Source organism: Pan paniscus, chromosome 1 (assembly GCF_029289425.2).
Source record: "Pan paniscus chromosome 1, NHGRI_mPanPan1-v2.0_pri, whole genome shotgun sequence".
Classification (NCBI taxonomy): Eukaryota; Metazoa; Chordata; class Mammalia; order Primates; family Hominidae; genus Pan; species Pan paniscus.
The window spans coordinates 36,302,485-36,321,494 of record NC_073249.2 but is presented as its reverse complement, the minus strand read 5'-3'; the positions used below and the strand labels follow the sequence as shown (position 1 = coordinate 36,321,494).

At 38.6% G+C, this 19,010-nt stretch overlaps 1 protein-coding gene across 14 annotated transcripts in view; it reads left to right on the top strand.

Moving 5' to 3' along the window:
- The window catches only part of RPS6KC1 (ribosomal protein S6 kinase C1), a 213,303-nt gene that overhangs the window by 27,428 nt on the left and 166,865 nt on the right, over window positions 1-19,010 (top strand). The gene's annotated exons all lie outside the window — the stretch shown is intronic.

Here is a 19,010-nt window from a genome sequence, read left to right as displayed (position 1 = left end):
CTCATAGTAAAATGTGAAAGGAGAGAGAGAAACTAAAGGAAGGATTGTTAAACAAAAAGGTCCTAGGACTTGTTTTGAAAATGCCATCTTTCTGGATAGCAGAGAGTACTAAAATTAAGAAATGACTTCTGAGCAAATATGGCCTAAAGATGAAGCCCAGTGTGAAATAAAATGTTTTTTAAGACCTTAGAAAGATTCAGTCAGACCAGATGCTCTCAATAAAGATTAAGGTTGTGCCCTACACATCCTCTCAAATAGTAGGGCTTCGTGGAAGTGTAAGCCTCTGCCAACTCAGCAGAAGCCAAAGCTACAGAAGGGTTTAACTTGAGATTTGTGGCTATCACTTTTGTTTAATTGAGTAAACCCCAATAAGAGTCACAGGTGACCCCCCCACAAAAAAGTTATAAGTAATTATATATGCAGAAACATTGTTAGCTTGGACTGACAAGCAGAAAAGCAGTACAAAGTGAAAAGAGACTTTTGTCTCCCCCAAATTTTACTGGCAGGAAGGCTAAAAACAACCATGAAGCCACACACCTTGCTGTTTTTCACCGAAAAGGAGGTATGACTCAGAGGGTGGAACCAGTAGCTCAGAGGGCAGAGCCATAGCCTTGGAGAATTTATTCCCAGCCTGTGAGCCTTAATCAGAAACTTCCAACATTTGCCCTGCTGGATTTCAGAATTACTATGGACCCATTGACTTCTTTGGGGCTCGCATTTACTCCCCTTTTTGTACAGGAATGTCTATAGCAGTTATTCCATGCCTATCCCACTATTGTGTATTGAGTGGGTAGAGGGGAGGTAACTTGTCTATAGTTTCACAGGTTAGGAAGATTGTACTTAAGGAGCTACACTTAGGGAACGACACCTGAAGAACCTCAGTCACACGTGGATGTGACTTAGATGAGATTCTAGACTTTGAATTGCTGCCATAATGGGATGAGACTTTTGGGGACCTTGGGAGGAGGGTGAGGAGATCTTGTATGTGGGAGGGGTGTGAATCTTTGAGGCCAAAGAGAGGTCTGTGTTGGCCAGCTTCCAAGATGGCCCCCAGTGGTCCCTGTCTCCTGGTATTTATGTTCTTGTGAAGCCCCTTCCCACACTGAACCAGGATTAGTCTGTATGACTGGTAGCATATGCAGAAGGGATGGTATATCACTTCCAGGATTAGGTTATAAAAAAGACTGTAGCTTCCATCTTGTGTGCTCATGCTCCCACCTCCCCTCCATGTGTCGTTACATGTTTTGGGGAAACTGGTTGCTGTATGGTGAGAACACTCAGGTAGCCTGTGGAGATGAGGGATGTTTCAAACTTACAGAAAGTTGCAAGAAGAAGAATAGTACAAGAACACCTCTATACTTTCCAACCAGATTCACTTATTGTTAAGCTTTTATCCCATTTACTTTATCATTTGCTGGTGTCTCTCTCACTCTTTCTCCTTCCCTCTCTCCCTTTCCCTCTCTTCCTCTATCTCCTCTCTCTCTCCCTCTTCCCCTTTCTCCCCCAGCACACACATATAAAATATATGCACGTAATTTTACATTATTTTAAGTTTTAATTTCTTAACTTTTCTTTCTTTCTTTTCTAACTTTTTTGAGACAGGGTCTCACTTTGTTGTCCAGGCTGGAGTGCAGTGTCACAGTCATGGCTCACTGAAGCCTCGACTTCCCAGACTGAAGTGATCCTCCCACTTTAGCCTCCCTAAGTGCTGGGATTACAGGTGTGAGCCACCACACCTGGCCATAATTTTTTAATGAGCTATTCCAAATTATATTCCAAATTTCATGTCCCTTTACTCCTAAGCACTTCAGTTCTTCACTAAGAATAGGGATATTCTATTACATCAATGGAGTTCAGTTATCAATTTGAGTAAATTTAATATTGATACAATACTTTGATATAATCTACCATCTGTATTCCACTTTTGTTAGTTGACCTTTTAATGTCATTTTTCTTCTCTCTGGGATAGGATCCATTCTAGGATTGGTATTTTATTTAGTCACTGGAATGTTAATATAGCCGTTTTTTTTTTCATTATATTGGCATTTTTGAAGAATACCTTCTGCCTCTCTATCCATATCCCTTTCCCCCTTTTTAAAGAGAACGATTCTCATTTTAGGTTCTCTGATGTTTTCTCATGTTTAGTTCTAGGTTATGAATTCTTCCTGGCTGGATACTGCATAGGTGTCCTCAGAGTATCTCATCTGAAGGCACGTGATGTCTGTCTGCCCCTTATTAGTGATATGAATTTGTGTCACCTGGTCAAGGTATTGTCAAGCTTTTCCACTGTGTTAGTTTCCTGGGGCTGCCATAACAGATTACCATACACTTGGTGGCGTAAAACAATGGAAATTTATTTTCTCACAGTTATGAAGGCCAGAAGTCTGAAATTGGTATCACTGGGCTGAAATCAAGGTGTTGGCAGGGATGCCCTCTTTTCAGAGGAGAGACACTGTTCCTTGCCTCTTTCAGCTTTTCGTAGCTGCCTATGTTCTTTGGCTTGTGGCAGCATTACTTTAGTCTTCAGGGTCCTCAACTTCAAACCTCCCTCTGTTCCATCTTCATATTTCCCTCTTTGTGAAATTTCCCTCGACTCTCTTATAAGGACACTTGTGAAGCATTTAGTGCCCATCCAGATAATCCAGGATAATATCCCCATCTCGAGATCCTTCATCATATCTGCAAAGACTCTCTAAATAAGGTAACATTTACAGGTTCCAGGGATTAGCTTTAGGGAACCATTTTTCAGACTACTACACAATGTATATTCATTTTTTTTCTTTCTTGAAGCTAATAACTAACCTTTGGGTAGATATTTGTAAGATCATGAAAACAAAATTATCCCCTGGATTTAGCATCCATTGATGATTCTTGCCTGACTCAATGTTTATATAATAGTTACAAAATAATGATTTTCCAATTCCTGTACCTCTCCACCTTTGCTGTTACCCTTCCTTCTCCCTTTATCTGTGTCTGTTTGTTTATGCATCTATGTTTCTCTGTGTATCTATACAGCTGTGTATCTGTATCTGTATATCTATATATTGTATCCATGAATCTGTCCATCTATCCCTAATTGATCTGGACTCACATATCTTTTTTTTCTAGTAGTTTAGAATTCATTAATACATTTAATTATTTTGATTCACAAATTGTCCCAGCTTTGATCAGTAGGAGCCCTTTTAAGCTGGATTCTGTGTCCTTGTAACTTCCTCTCATCCTATTTTCTTTTTTTTTTTATTTCAGCACTTGTTATTTTTAGGCATAACAAGATGTTCAGTGCTCATCTTGAATTTATTCTGCTCCTGCCCTGAAATCTACCATTTCTTCAAGGAACCCTAGTTGCTTTGTGTGGATAATGGTGTTAAAGACTATGCTGCTTCTCAGTTTATTGTATTTTAGCTCCACATCCATCCTTCATTGCTTTGTCAGATCTCCTTTTCCAGCTGGTATGGATGAGCTTAGTCAGTAGAAGGTGTTGGAAGGACACTGTAGGAAGTAGGGTTTTGGTGTGCTTCCGTTCCTATTTGCTCTGTGCTGCCAGTGGCATGTGTGGGATGCCTAGTGGTACTCATCCCCTAGGAAATTTTGTTGTCAGTTACTGCCTGCGGCTCCTTGCCTTCCAGCCTGGATCTGCTGGCACCACAACAGAGCTTCCTGCTTGCCAGTCTCGGCCTGTAGTTCCTTGCCCATGAAGTTTGACCCTCCTACTATCATATTAGAACAGCTATGTCAGGGACAACCAGTGGGTTACAGCCACATTGCCTCCAATGAGATCTGAATTCCAGCCTTGGCAAGGGGGCACCTCTTTCAGGTATTTCCTTTGGTTTTCCTCCTCAACCTAGGCATTCCTAAGAGTTGTCTTTTATTTCTTCTTAGTAGTTAATTCTGGGTAAATAGTTAATAATTCTTTATAAGACTCCCTATTTAAATTGCTGTATGGATTTCATTTTCTGTCCAGACCCTGGCTGCTACAGAGATCACTATCTGGACAGTAGGTATGCTTCTTGCAACTTACATCTAAGCTTTTTTCAACAGCCAGAGATAGGAAATGTAATACATTTATCTATATGCATAGGTATAATGCACACATTTATACATACCTCTAATCATTTGCAAACCTGCATATATATATGTATATGTGCACGTGTATTATATAGATATACATATATTTTAGAATTGTTTATAATACCTTTAGTGAAACAAAATTTTATATGTTCAATTATATATTTAGTTCTCTTTGTACTCTCCTCCCACCTCCTGGTTTTGGGTTTCTGGTCTTGACTAGAAATGTCTCCTAATGCCTACATGTTTTACAAGATGATTATTATAGTACTAGTTAAAAAAAAGTTTAAAAAATAATTCTTGAGGAATTTATATTTGAACAGGATGTCAGATGATGTTTCACTTTACCTTTTTTTTACGGATGAAATGGACTTATAAGATCACTTGTTAGATAACCCACCTTTTTCTCAATGAAGTTGAATTATTATCTTTGTTATGTATAGACTTCATGTGAGTTTTCACTAATTAAGGATTTTCTCTTTTGTGGCATTTATTTGTCTATTCTTATATAAATACCTATGTCTATATCACATTGATTTTTATGCAGCGGCTTTACAGAGTATGTTCTGATAGCTAATACCAGCTATATTTCTTATCAACATTGGGGAAATTATTGCCTTTCAAGATCAGCCTGGAGTTCCTGGGGCTCTTACAGTGATAATTCTTGGTTCTAAGAGGCTGTGCCAGTTATCCCTTTATTGCTTCTTAGCGTCAAATCTCTTTCTTCATTTCCTGCTTGGTTAATGGGTAGGATTCTTTCAGTATTTTTTCTTTATGGTGAATACACTGTTAAGCTTAGCAGCGGAGGGCACTCCATTTCAGGAGTATAGGGGGCTTGTCTTCCTTCTTCCGGTATCCTGTGGATTTTGTTTTTTCTTGCTCTTTTTGCATTGTTGCCAGAGCCATTCTGCCTTGGCCACACAATCTCTTGATAAGCTTGCAGGCTCAGCCAGTTTGGTGATCACCTAGCTAAGGACACCAAGATGCCGCAGTCCTATTGGAGACTGAGTTTCTAACTCTCTGACTCCTTCTGTGCACCCGGAATTTGTCTGTGTATCTGCCCCTCAGCTTTGGCCTGCTAGCACCCTGCAGAGTTGTTTCCTGTGTCCCTTGTTCCCCCTCCCTGCCAACACATTTTGGACTCTAGACCTGGTTGCCCTCCTGGAGAGTACACTCCTAATAACCCCCTCTCCTTCTACAGGCCTGTCTGCTAGCCTTGGCCTGCTTTAACCCCAGAAAGTTGTTTCCTGTGGTCTTCCCACTGCAGATGCTAGGTACCCCAGGACTTGCATTACCTTGCTGGTGAGTTGGTTCCTCATACCATGACTGTGTGCTCACCTGTCAGCCTTGGCATGCTTAAATTCTGGAGGAGTCTTTCCTGTTTTTCTGGCAACTGTGGTTCAACGATGGCCCAGGGAACCTAGCAAACTTTTTTTCCATCCAGTGGTTTTTTTCCATCCAATGGCTGCAACCACACCTTCTCTACAGAGATCTGAATCCCAGCCTTGGAGAAGAGTTCCCCTTTCTAAGTTGTTCCTTCTTTGGGTATTCTCCCTCACCCTAGGATATTCTTCAGAGTTCTCTTTTTACCTTTATTGTTACTCCACTCTCATGGCTAATAATTTTTTTTTTTTTGAGATGGAGTCTTGCTCTCTTGCCCAGGCTGGAGTGCAGTGGTGTGATCATGGCTCACTGCAGCCTCCACCTCCGGGTTCAAGTGATTCTCCGGCTTCAGCCTCTCAAATAGCTGGGATTACAGGCTACCATGCCCAACTAATTTTTGTATTTTTAATAGAGACGGGGTTTCGCCATGTTGCTCAGGCTGGTCTCGAACTCCTGAGCACAAAGTGATCTGTCCGCCTCAGCCTCCCAAAGTGCTGTGCTGGTATTACAGGCATGAGCCACTGCGCCTGGCCTCATGGCTAATTTTTTTTATATTAAACTTTTCCCTGTTCAAATTACTGTGTGGCTTCTGTCTCTTGATTGAACCCTATATTGATACTCTGATTTAGGAAGAGTTCTGAATGATCTGAAGTAATTCTGAATGACCTGTTTCCATTGGCTGGTAGTCTACATGGAACAGGGGTTTCTCCAGGCTGATTATAGGATTACAGTATTCACTGAACTTGACACTTGCTTCCTCAGTACGTTTTACATTTCACTCCTACTTGAGATTTGGGGACAAGATATAGAGAATCTCACATAGTATAGCAACATCAGTGGCATTTGTGCCAGAATGAAGTGATCATCAAAAGCTTATTGCTACTATTCTTTAATTTTAACAAATATTTAATAGTAACAATTTATGATTTTTTAATATCTTGAGATATATGTAATAGAGGTAACTTGGGCACATAATAAAAAGAAAAGCATTTTTATTTTCTTATGTGAAAGCAATTGAGGGATGTGGGCAACAGGTCAATAGCAATAGAACCATTAGTTCTGATGATGGGTCTTCAATCCATTCTGTTCCCCTACCAAGCATTTGGGAGTTCATGAACTCTTACCGTTGTAGGCTGTTAGCATGTGACTGCCTGCTTTTGGCCTTTGATCTTATATTCCATGGTGCTTCACATTTCTGTTGTTTTCTCTTTACAGTTACTATTCAATATCAATGGTTCCTTACTTTTTTTCTTGATACCTTTCCCATTTAAAGATGTATGTGTGTGCCCTTTCCCATTGCAACTACTACCTCTTTTGACCACCATTTTGCTGTTCGTTTTTTTTTTTTAAGATGGAGTTTTGCCCTTGTCACCCAGGCGGGAGTGCAGTGGTGCAATCTTGGCTCACTGCAACCTCCGCCTCCCAGGTTCAAGCGGTTCTCCTGTCTCAGCCTCCCGAGTAGCTGGGAATACAGGCATGTGCCACCACACCTGGCTAATTTTTGTATTTTTAGCAGAGACGGGGTTTCACCATGTTGGCCAGGCTGGTCTCGAACTCCTGACCTCAGGTGATCCACCTGCCTCAGCCTCCCAAAGTGCTGGGATTACAGGCGTGAGCCACCGCGCCCGGCCCCATTTTGCTGTTAAAGTGCCTGGCAAGCATGTTTACATGCCAAAAATCTATTACCTCATGCTTTTATTTTGCTCAACTTATTTTTCAAGTATTTATATGTCAGGCGCGGTCCTACATGCTGAAGATACACTCATAAGACTGAAGCAGTCTCTGGATCATGTAGCTATTAATAATCTTCTTTGACTAATTTCAGTCCAGCTATCAATTATCTAGAAATTTTATGGGCATATTTAATTCAAGAAGCTTTCTAAAAATTGGCACTGAGGATATCATGATGCAAACAGCCCCTCTAAGAAACTTAGAGTCTTATGGTTGAAGAAGTGAGTATTAGGATCCAGAGTTGAGAAAGAGAACTGTTTCAGGATGTGGTATCCTCACCATCAAGTTTTTAAGACTTGTGGCACTCTAAATATGAAGATGAAGATAATTTTAAGAAGTCATCAGTCTGAGAAGTTTTAAGAATCATGCTTCTAAACCTACAGCCAGTATTTTTTCTTGTGTTCTAAAAGTAAGAACCCTGCCTTGCCCTTTAATTATAATTTTCTCTCTTTCTCTTTGATTCCTTGACAAGACCCTAAGCTGCATGATCCAGAGACTGCTTTGGTGTTATGAATGTATCTTCAGCATGTAGGACTGTGCCTGACATATAAAGAAGTTGAGCAAAATAAAAGTATGAGTTAAGATTTAAAAGGTAGAGTAGTTATAGGTGATGATGTCATCAAAAGTCAATCCCAAAGCCAAAATTAAAATGTTTGATTATACCTAGTATGGAGCAATAGATATACAACAGGAAGAGTATAAATTCATACAGTTTCTTTGGAGGGCAATTTGAAATAAACCTTTTCTATTCTGTTTTTAATTAATTTTTCTACACATCTATTCTCATGTCTACATGGGAATATATATCAATGACTATTAGATGTTTTGGTCTTAGATTCTTCTTTATATTCTTAAAAATTACTGAAGACTTCAAAGGACTGTTGTTTATGTAGGTTTTAGCTATTAATATTTACCATACTAGAAATTTTAGAAATTGTATTAAATAAAAATAAAAAATACACTACATGTTAACATAAAAGGATGTTTTTATGAAAAATGATTCTTCCAAAGCAAAAAAGAAATAGCAAGAAGAGTGGTGTTGGTTTATGTTTTTACAAATCTCTAATGTCTGGCTTAAGAGGAGATAGCTGGATTCTTATAGCTGTTTCTGTATTCAGCCTGTTGAGATATGTTATTTTGGTTGAAGTACATGAGTAAAATTCAGGGTCACAAAGATAATGCAGTTGAAAAAGGGAGGAGTGTTTTTTTTTTTTGAGATGGAGTCTCGCTCTGTTGTCCAGGCTGGAGTGTAGTGGCGTGATCTCAGCTTACTGCAAGCTCTGCCTCCTGGATTCATGCCATTCTCCTGCCTCAGCCTCCCGAGTAACTGGGACTACAGGTGCCAGCCACCACGCCCAGCTAATTTTTTTTTGTATTTTTAGTAGAGACGGAGTTTCACCATGTTAGCCAGGATGATCTCGATCTCCTGACCTCGTGATCTGCCTGTCTCAGCCTCCCAAAATCCCCTCAGCTGGGATTACAGGGGTGAGCCACCGCGCCCGGCCTGGGAGGAGTGTTTTAATACCTTTTTCAGATAATTAAAGGTATTCTTTGATACACCAAAACTTGATGTGTGGTAATTTCATAAAGGCTAGTTGCATTGTGGAATCAGAACCCTATAAATGAACCTTTTGTACTTTGTTACATTACAATCCGTTGGTCTGTCTTAGATTTGAATATATCTTTTACCTGGGCATGAGTTTGTAACACCATGTATTGGTCATTTGAAAAATATTGGTTTCCTGAATTATGCAGATTTTGTAAACACTTACCCATTTTATTATACAGTGTTAAAAATCATTAATATCATCACAGATTTCTAAGGAAAAAATTTTAAAGTATTGGGAAGCTGTCATGCCTCTCTTGGTTTCTTTAATCTAGAATAGTTCTTATTTTTTTCTTTTTGATTTTTCATAACACTGACATTTTTAAAGAACGTAGAACAGTAGTTTTGCCAGTTTTACAAGCTATATCTGTCTGATTGTTTTCTCATGAATAGATCATTGTTTGTTGTTTGTTTTCTTCTATCTGTCATCAGAGTATGACTTCCTGTGAGAGAGAGACAGGCAGCTCCCAATAGCTAAGAACTGGCCAGGCACTATATTGGTTTGACCTTGGTGTTTCTTAGAGTTGGCCTGGAATTCACAATTAGGCTGTGTTGTTCTCGTATTGAACAAAAACAATTCCATAGAACATGAACATTAGACAAGATCACTCCATGTCCTTGGATGACAACAAAAACAAGACCATCCTGTAGTCATGTCTGAACACAGACAAAAACATAAACATTGTTCAGGTCACAAAAATGATCAAATATCCTCATTGTGGTTACAATGAATGACTACTGCTTCTTTATAAATCATAACCTTAGCCTTGCTTTATTTTTCCTGCTTCATAGTAAGATACATTAAAAAATCATAGAATCATAGAATTAGAATTGAGAGAATCATAGAATTACCTCCACTTCCTGACAGCATCCAATCCAGGGCAGAACCCCACTTCCTTGAACCCTTCCCTAACACAAGCCAAAGCCCTGTAAGTCCTTTCTGATACCCTCTTGGTGAAATGCCCCAGTGTTCCCAATGGTATGTATTCTCCTTAGTTGTAAAAAGTAATAAATTCAGCTTGTTTAACTACAAGTGTGTTCCTGGTGCTGTTTGGCTAGAGAGAATTTAATCCAGAGAATCTTGACCTCTCTCTTTCTTTTTACTCTGTGAATGAACTTTTGATATAGTTAAGAATCATCAGCATTAAGCTTTTCTAGATAATTTCATACTGGTCAAGGATAAGTTTTAGTTCCATGAACTAGCTTTTGATGACTAACATGCATTTTAAAAAAGTTGTAAACTCTGCTATTTAGGAGTTCTTCTAAATAATAAAAACAACATAGGGAAGATTCCAAAGACAGCTTATAAATCAAACAGAGAGGCTTTATTTTTAGTGAGTAATGAGCTTAGTTAGAATGTTTGGATTTAATTCCCTCCCCTCTACAGCTTTTAATAACCATTGTTGGGTGATTGGGAGTGGGAGAGTGTCTTATATATATTATACACACACAGAAATATATAGGTATACCTCAGAGATATTGCAGATTTGGTTTCAGACCATCGCAATAAAGTGAGTCACACAGAATATTTTGGTTTCCTAGTACATATAAAAGTTGTGTTTATACTGTACTGTAGTCTATTGAGTGTGCAGTAGCACTATGTCTTAAAAAAGTACGTACCTTAATTAAGAAATACTATATTGCTAAAAATGCTAATTTTCATCTGAGCCTTCAGTATGTGGTAGTCTTTTTGCTCATGGTGCGTCTTGTCTCCATATTGATGGCTGCCAACTGATCGGGGTGGTGGTTGCTGAAAGTTGGGGTAGTTGTGGCAATTTCTTAAAATAAGACAACGATGAGATTTGCTGTATCCATTGACTCTTCCTTTCACAAAAGATTTCTCTGTAACATGTGATGGTGTTTGATAGCATTTTACCTACAGTAGAACTTCTTTCAGAATTGGAGTCAGTCCTCTCAAATCCTGTGACTGCTTTATCAACTAAGTGTATGTGACATTCAGAATCCTTTGTTGTCATTTCAACAGTGTTCACAGCATCTTCACCAGGAGTAGACTCCTTCTCAAGAAACCACTTTCTCTGCTCGTCCATAAGAAGCAACTCTTTGTTCATTTAACTTTTATCATGAGATTGCAGCAATTCAGTCACATCTTCAGGCTCCTCTTCCAGTTTTCATTCTCTTGCTATTTCTACCACATCTGCAGTTACTTCCTCCACTGAAGTCTTGAACCCCTCAAAGTCATCCATGAGGGTTACAATCAGCTTCTAAAATCTTATTAATGTTGGCTGGGCATGGTGGCTCATGCCTATAGTCCCAACACTTTGGGAGGGCAGGGTGGGTGGATCACTTGAGGTCAGGAGTTCGAGACCAGCCTGGCAAACATGGTGAAAAATTAGCCGGACATGGTGGTATCTGCCTATAATTCTAGCTACTCGGGAGGCTGAGGCAGGAGAATTGCTTGAACCCGGGAGGCGGAGGTTGCAGTGATTTGAGATTGCGCTACTGCACTCCAGCCTGGGTGACAGCACGAGACACTGTATCAAAGAAAAAAAAAAAGTTGATAGTTTTACCTTCCCCTAAATGTTGTCATGGCATCTAGGATGGTGAATCCTTTCCAGAAGGTTTTCAACTTATTTTGCTTAGGTCTCTGAGAGGAATCACTTGTATGTCATCTATAGCCTATGAAATGTATTTCTTAAATAAATAATAAATAATAAACCATTGTTGGGTAATTGGGGGTGAGGAAGTGGCTTATATATATTATATACACACAGAAATATATAGGTAAATAAGGAGGATTGAAAGTACAAAATTACTCCTTGATCCCATGGACTGCAGAATTGATGTTGTGTTAGCTGGCATGAAAACATAATTAATCTCCTTGTACATCTCCACCAGAGCTTCGAGTGAACCAGATTCATTGTCAGTGAGCAATAATATTTTGAAAGGGCAGGGCACAGTGGCTCATACCTGTAATTCCAGCACTTTGGGAGGCCAAGGCGGGTGGATCACGAGGTCAGGAGTTCAAGACCAGCCTGGCCAACATGGTGAAACCCCGTCTCTACTAGAAATACAAAAGTTAGCCAGGCATGGTAGTGTGTACCTGTAATCCCGGCTACTCAGGAGGCTGAGACAGGAGAATCACTTGAACCCGGTAGGCGGAGGCTGCAGTGAGCTGAGATCACGCCACTGCACTCCAGCCTGGGACAGAGTGAGACTGTCTCAAAAAAAATTTTTTTGAAAGGAATCTTTTTTTCTGTGCAATAGATCTCAACAGTGGTCTTAAAATATTCAGTAGACCATGCTATTAACAGATGCACTGTCATCGAGGCTTTTTCTGTTGATGGAACACAGGCAGAGTAGATTTAGCCTAATTCTTAAAGGCCCTAGGATTTTCAGAATGGTCAGTAAGCATTGGCTTCAACTTAAAGTCACCAGCTGCATTAGCTTCTAACAGAAGAGTCAGCCTGTGCTTCGAAGTGTGGAAACCAAGCATGACTTCTCCTGTCTAGGTATGAAAGTGTTGGATAGCATTTTCTTCCAAAAGAAGGCTGTTTTATCTCCATTAAAAATCTGTTCTTTAGTGTAGCCATCTTTATCAATGATTTTCGCTAGATCTTCTGTATAACTTGAAGCAGCCTCTACAGATCAGCCCTTGCTGCTTCACCTTGCACTTTTATGTTACGGTGATGGCTTCATTCCTTAAACCTCATGTACCAACCTCTGCTAGCTTCCAACTTTTCTTTTGCAGCTTCTTCACCTCTCTCAGACTTCATAGAATTAGAGAGTTAGGGCCTTGCTCTGGAGTATGCTTTGGTTTAAGGGAATGTTGGGGCTGGTTTACTTTCTCCATATCAGCGATAAGGCTGCTTCACTTTCTTATCATTCATGTGTTCACTGGAGTAACACTTTTAATTTCTTTCAATAACTTGTTTTTTGTATTCACGACTTGGCTAACTGGTGCAAGAGGCCTAACTTTCAACATTTCTTGGTTTGTGTTATGCCTTCCTTACCGAGTCTTGCTCTGTTTCCGAGGCTGGAGTGTAGTGATGCGATCATGGCTCACTGCAGTCTTGAACTTTGGGACTCAAGCAGTCCTCCCTCCTCAGCCTCCTGAATATCTGGGACTACAGGGGACTACAGGCATACTACAGGCATGTGCCACCATGCCCGGCTAATTTTTTTTTTTTTTTTTTTGTAGAGACGGGGTTTCACCATGTTACTTAGGCTGGTCTCAAACTCCTGGGCTCAGCTGATCAGCCCGCCTCAGCCTCTCAGAGTATTGGGATTATAGGTGTAAGCCACTGCACCCTGCCTTATTTCCAGCTTTTGATTTAAAGTGAGACACCTGTAACTCTTCCTTTCACTTGAACACTTAGAGGCCATTGTAGAGGTTAATTGGCGTACTTTCAATATTGTTGTGTCTCAGGGAATACAGAGGCCTGAGGAAAGGGAGATTGGGTACAGCTGGTTGGTGGAGCAGTCAGAACACACTCAACACCTATTAACTAAGTTTGCGTTTTATATTCTTGTGGTTTGTGGTGCCTCAAAACAATGTTATTGTATTGCAAATGCCAGTACCAAAGATTACTGATCATAGATCACTACAACAGATATAATAATAATGAAAAAGTTTGATTGTGACATTTACCAAAATGTGACACAGAGACATAAAGTGAGCACATGCTGTTGGAAAAATGTTGCCACAAATCTTCAATTTGTAAAAAAATGCAGTATCTGTGAAGAGCAGTAAATTGAAATTCAATAAGATGAGGTATATAATATTGCACTGTAAACCTCGGGAAAAATTTGTTTTGCATTTTCTATGTTTCTATGTCTATAATTTTTCTACTCTGTTCACAGGAAAATAAACATTGGTACTACAAATGGAAATTCAAAGCTGTAGTAGGAGAAGCACCTGATTATGATTTCTCATGTTGTTACAGCCTTTCAAGTGAAATTTTGATTATGTTGAAGGATACACAAGTAGAGAATGGTTGCAAGGTTATTGTCTGCCATTAGGATGACTTTTGAATCTTGCTGCTACTTTTTTGAAAATTTTCAAATTAGGTTGTCTTTATTAAATATATTAGTTCTAGAAGTTATTTCATTAAAATTCATCTGTGTTTTTTCATTTATGCTGCGAGTACTATTTTTTTCTTTGTAGTAGACTTTACGCAACATTTTATTGTGAAAATTTTCAAGCATATAGACAAGTTGAAAGATGTGGACAGTGACATTTTGCTATATTTTCCTTATCATATATCTTTCCATAATCTGTCTTGTTTTTATGCATTTCAGCATAAAGTGCAGATACCAGTGTCTTTCACCCATACATATTTTAACATATTGTCATTAATAAGAGTTCAGTATTTGTTTACATTTTGTTTAGATAAGTTTACACCCAGTTAAATGCACAAATCTTAAGTATCCCATTGTATGTGTGACAAACATATACCTGTATAACCCAAACCCCTATCAAGATATAGGGCATTACAAACACCTAAAAGTTTGCTTCTTGCCCCTTCCCTGTCAATCCCTGCCCTCAAGCTACCCAGAAGGAACTTTTTCTACTATATATTAGTTTTGTACATCCTGGATTTTAAATGGAATCACGCTGTACAAACTTTTCATGTCTGGCTTCCCTCCTGCAGCATGTTTTTGGGATTCATCCATACTGTTGTGTTCATCAGAGGTTCATTCCTTGTTATTGCTGTTTAGTTTAAATGTACCACAGTCTGTTTATCCACTGTTCTGTCAATGGGCACCTGGAATGTTTCCAGTTTGGGGCAATTTTAAGTAAATCTACAATAAAACATCTTTATATGGACATATGTTTCTCTTGGGTAAATACCTAGGATTATAATTTCTGGATCATAAGATAGGTGTATGTTTTATTTTATAAGGAACTAAGAGACTTTCCGAAAGTGCTTGTACATTTGATATTCCCATCAACAACATATGAAATTTCTGGCTGCTTCACACTCTTACCAACATTGGGCATTATCAGCCTTTTTTAATTTTAGCCATTCTGGGGCATGTGTAATGGTATCTTATTGTGGTTTTAACTTGCAGTTCCTGATGGCTAATAGGCTAAAGATTTTTTCACATGCTTATTAGCCACTCATATATCCTTTTTTTTTGAAGTATCTGTTTACATCTTTTGTCTATTTTGTGGGGCTGGAGTTCTTTGTATATCTTAGACACCAGTAGTTTGATGTTTTGCAAATGTCTTCTCCCAGTCAGTTGTTCGTCTATTCATGTGTTAATGGTCTCTTAAAAATTTTATTATTATCAGGAAATGGGAAAACATTAGTTTATTTTAGATTCAGCAGGTACATGTGCAGATTTGTTACCTGGTTATATTGTGTGGTGTTGAGATCTGGGCTTCAAATGAACTTACCACCCAAATAATGAATATAGTACCCAATAGATAGTTTCTTAACAGTTATCTCCTTCTTTCCATCCCCGCTTTTGGAGTTCTCAATGTCTGTTGTGCCCATCTCTGTGTCCATGTGTACCCAGTGTTTAGCTCCCACTTACAAGTGAGAACATGTGGTATTTGGTTTTCTGTTCCTGTGTTAATTCACTTAGGATAATGGCCTCCACCTGCATCCATGTTGCTGCAAAGGACATTATTTCATTCTTTTTTATGGCTGTGTAGTATTCCATGGTGTATATGTACCACATTTTCTTTATCCAGTCCACTGTTGATGGGCACCTAGGTTGATTCCATGTCTTTACTATCGTGAATAGCACTACGATAAACATGAGAGTGTAGGTGTCTTTTTGGTAGAATGATTCGTTTTCCTTTAGGTATATATACCCAGTAATGGGATGGCTGGATCAAATGGTAATTTTAGTTCTTTGAGAAATCTCAAACATGCCTTCCACAGGGGCTGAACTAATTTACACTCCCACCAACAGTTTATGAGCATTCCCTATTCTGTGCAACCTCGCCAGCATCTGTTATTTTTTGACTTTTTAGTAATAGCCATTCTGACTGGCATGAGGTGGTGTCTCATTATGGTTTCTATTTGCATTTTTCTAGTGATCAGTGATGTTGAGCATATTTTCATGTTTGTTGGCTGCTTGTATGTCTTCTTTTGAGAAGAGTCTGTCTGTTCATGTCCTTTGCCCACTTAATGCCATTCTTCTGTTGTTATTCTGAAGTATTTTAGGAACAAAGAACTGAGCATGTTCCTTTATCGCATTTGTTCTGATAATAGGATTCAATGTAATTGAAGCTTATTTAATGCATAACCCTTTATTTTTGGTTGTGCACTACTCTGAAAAAAAGTCTCAATTCATATCTGCTTGTCAAAGTTTAGTGGAATAGAAACAATAAATCAATAGCAGTACAAGAAATGCTTTTGACATTTATTCCATTGCTTAAGTGTTTTACTTTAGCTTAATGGGGAAGATTAAAGCCTCCAATTTTTTTTTGTATTTGTTTCAGATAGAAATAAGATCTTTTTAGGGTACTATTAAATATTAAGAAGACTTCCATTAAGATTTCTCAACAAGTAGTTAATGCATTTAAAGATATTCTCAGGTAGTCTAGTGGGTCAAAGTATAAAATAATGTGTGCATTTTCTAGGTTATTTTTCTAAGCTTTTAGATGTTTACACAATTACTAATATTAATTTATAGGCACTTGAATTTACTTTTTTCTTTAAGCGATAACTATATTGGACTATAATCATAAGCACTGATTCATACTTTCTTATTTAGGCAAAATAAGGAATAATGAGCATTTAATCTAGTTGGCCAGTAGATTTTTTCCTAAGATTAAATCATTTAGATTGTTTTCAAGCCAGAGAATTGGTTTTACCTATTGGGGTTCTTGCAGATTTGTTTCTAGATAATATTAGTGATAGGTAAGCGAGTAGTGTCATTTTAGATTTGGTATTGTTATTGGGAGGGTTGAGTTTAATTGTTGCATTTGAACTGAGAGCATTTGAACTGAGAACTAAGAAAAACAAATGTGGCATAATGGATTATGTTGGGTTTGGTTATTTGTGAGAAAACTCAAGATAGAAGTCCATTTCTTCCTCATGGCAAAAGATTTGGAGGTAGCCTCAAGCGTGGCAGCTGCACAGTGATCTGGAATCCAGGCTCCTGTCTTGTTGCTGTGTCATTTTTTAATGAGATGTAGTCTCGCTATGTTGCCCAGGCTGAGTTGAACTCCTGGGCTCAAGTGATCCTTCTGGCCTCAGCCTCCTGAGAAGCTGGGATTATAGGTTTGCGCCACTGTACCCTGTTTGTGTCATTTTTAACCTTCCACTTCTTGGTTCTTCTTGAAAGGGGGAACGGACAAAGAAGAAAGGGAGAGAGGTTGTACGTCATTTGTCTTTTAAAAAGATTTCTGGGAAGCTACAGTATAATTTGTTTATATGCTATTTGCCGGAACTTAGTTTATATCTATGCCTAACTGCAAAGCAAGCTGGCAATTACAATTTTTTTTTTCCTGGGCTGTCATGTACCCATTTGAATAAAAATTGAGGAAGAAAGCAAGAACAAATATTTGGATAGCAGTGGACAGCCTATTCCATAGTAAGTAAAGCAGTATACAGAATGTTAGGAATCCTCTAATTGACTGCTTGCTACTTGCCTGCTGACCTTTATTTGGTCCTAGGCTCTATCAAGATACTGATAAAAGTTATAGACCCTATCCTTAGAAAAATGCACCTGTGTATATATATGCATGGAATTCTGTGGGATTATTGTCTCTGGAGCCCATCCATGAACCATTGCCTAAGAGGTTGTGTATGGATCCACTGTTAAGATTTCCTGTTATAGGCTGGGTACGGTGGCTCATGCCTGCAATACAGTCCCAGCACTTTGGGAGGCCTAGATGGGAGGATCACTTGCATCCAGGAATTCGACATTAGCCTGGGCAGCGTAGTGAGACCCTCTCTCTACAAAATAATTAGCTGGCTGTGGTGGCACGTGCCTGTAGTCCCAGCTTCTTGGGAGGCTGAAGTGGGAGGATTGCTTGAGCCTGGGAGGTTGAGGCTGCAGTGAGGTTGTGATCACTCTGGGTGACAGAGTGAGACCCTGTCTCAAAAAAAAAAAAAAAAAGATTATCTGTGATAATGTTTCACTGTAAGACATTTATTTATTTATTTTGACATGGCTTTTAAAAGTTTTTGTTATTCACTCACACAGTCAATGAAAGCTTGCTAGCATGCTCTGTATTTTAGTCAGTATGATAGAACTTGAAGATTCAAAGAACCATGATATTCTATTAAGTGCTTACTATGTGCCTTGCATGAAACTGGGAACCTTAAGTACATTATTCATTTCCTACATTTTAAAAATGAGGAAATAATCTGCCTAAGATTTTATAGCTAGTGAATGATAGAGGTAATATTTGAACTCAGGTCCTTTTAGTTATCGTGAAATAGACACTTCACCATAAGCATGAGACACACTGGGCAGAGGGTATTTTAGTGGTTCAGTTTCACTTGCCAGTCATATAGGCACTTGCCTTGCCTATATAACTAGGAATCTCTTTGTGCCTCAGTTTTCTGTTAATACTCTGCAAAGGCACTTAAAATGTTTGTGTGGTGATGCTACTTTTCTGATTTTGTATTTTTTTATTGCAATCAGTATGATACATGCCATATGATAAATGTCAACTGGTAATCTAATCTAAGAGTACTACAAAATGATCATATTTTGAAAATGTCTTATCAGCATTCAAATTTTATGTATCATTTAAAAATTCTATGGAAAGCACCTTTTGATCACCTTGTAAAGCAGAACTCACTGGTGCCATATGTGTGTTCTTTTTTCTCACAAGCATGCTGTTATGTACGCTGACAGCATCACACGTGGAATTTAGCATAGAAGCTTTTTGCTTCAGGCTGAGGTTTTTGACCTCACTGATAATACAGATGTTCTCATAATTTCCTCTCTTCAGCCGCTTTATAAATCAAAAAGAGTAGAAAAGGGAAAATTATATGAGTAATTACAGTATTAGATTACTATAGAAAACCATTTCACTTCTTTAAAATTCTCTTTTCATCTTTAGTTTCGAATCACCAGCTTCTTAAATGTCAACTTTCTTAAATTGACAGGCGCTAAATTATGAATGTACCATTTATTTATCGGTTGACACCTTTGTCTCTTGTTTTATCAGAAACATTTTCTTTTCTACTGAGAGTACTGCTGATTCTAATTGTAGAGATTAGATTTGACTTCAGAAGTTTGCATAATAAGCAAAGCAACTAAGTGATAGGCCTGCTGCTGCTTTCTGATC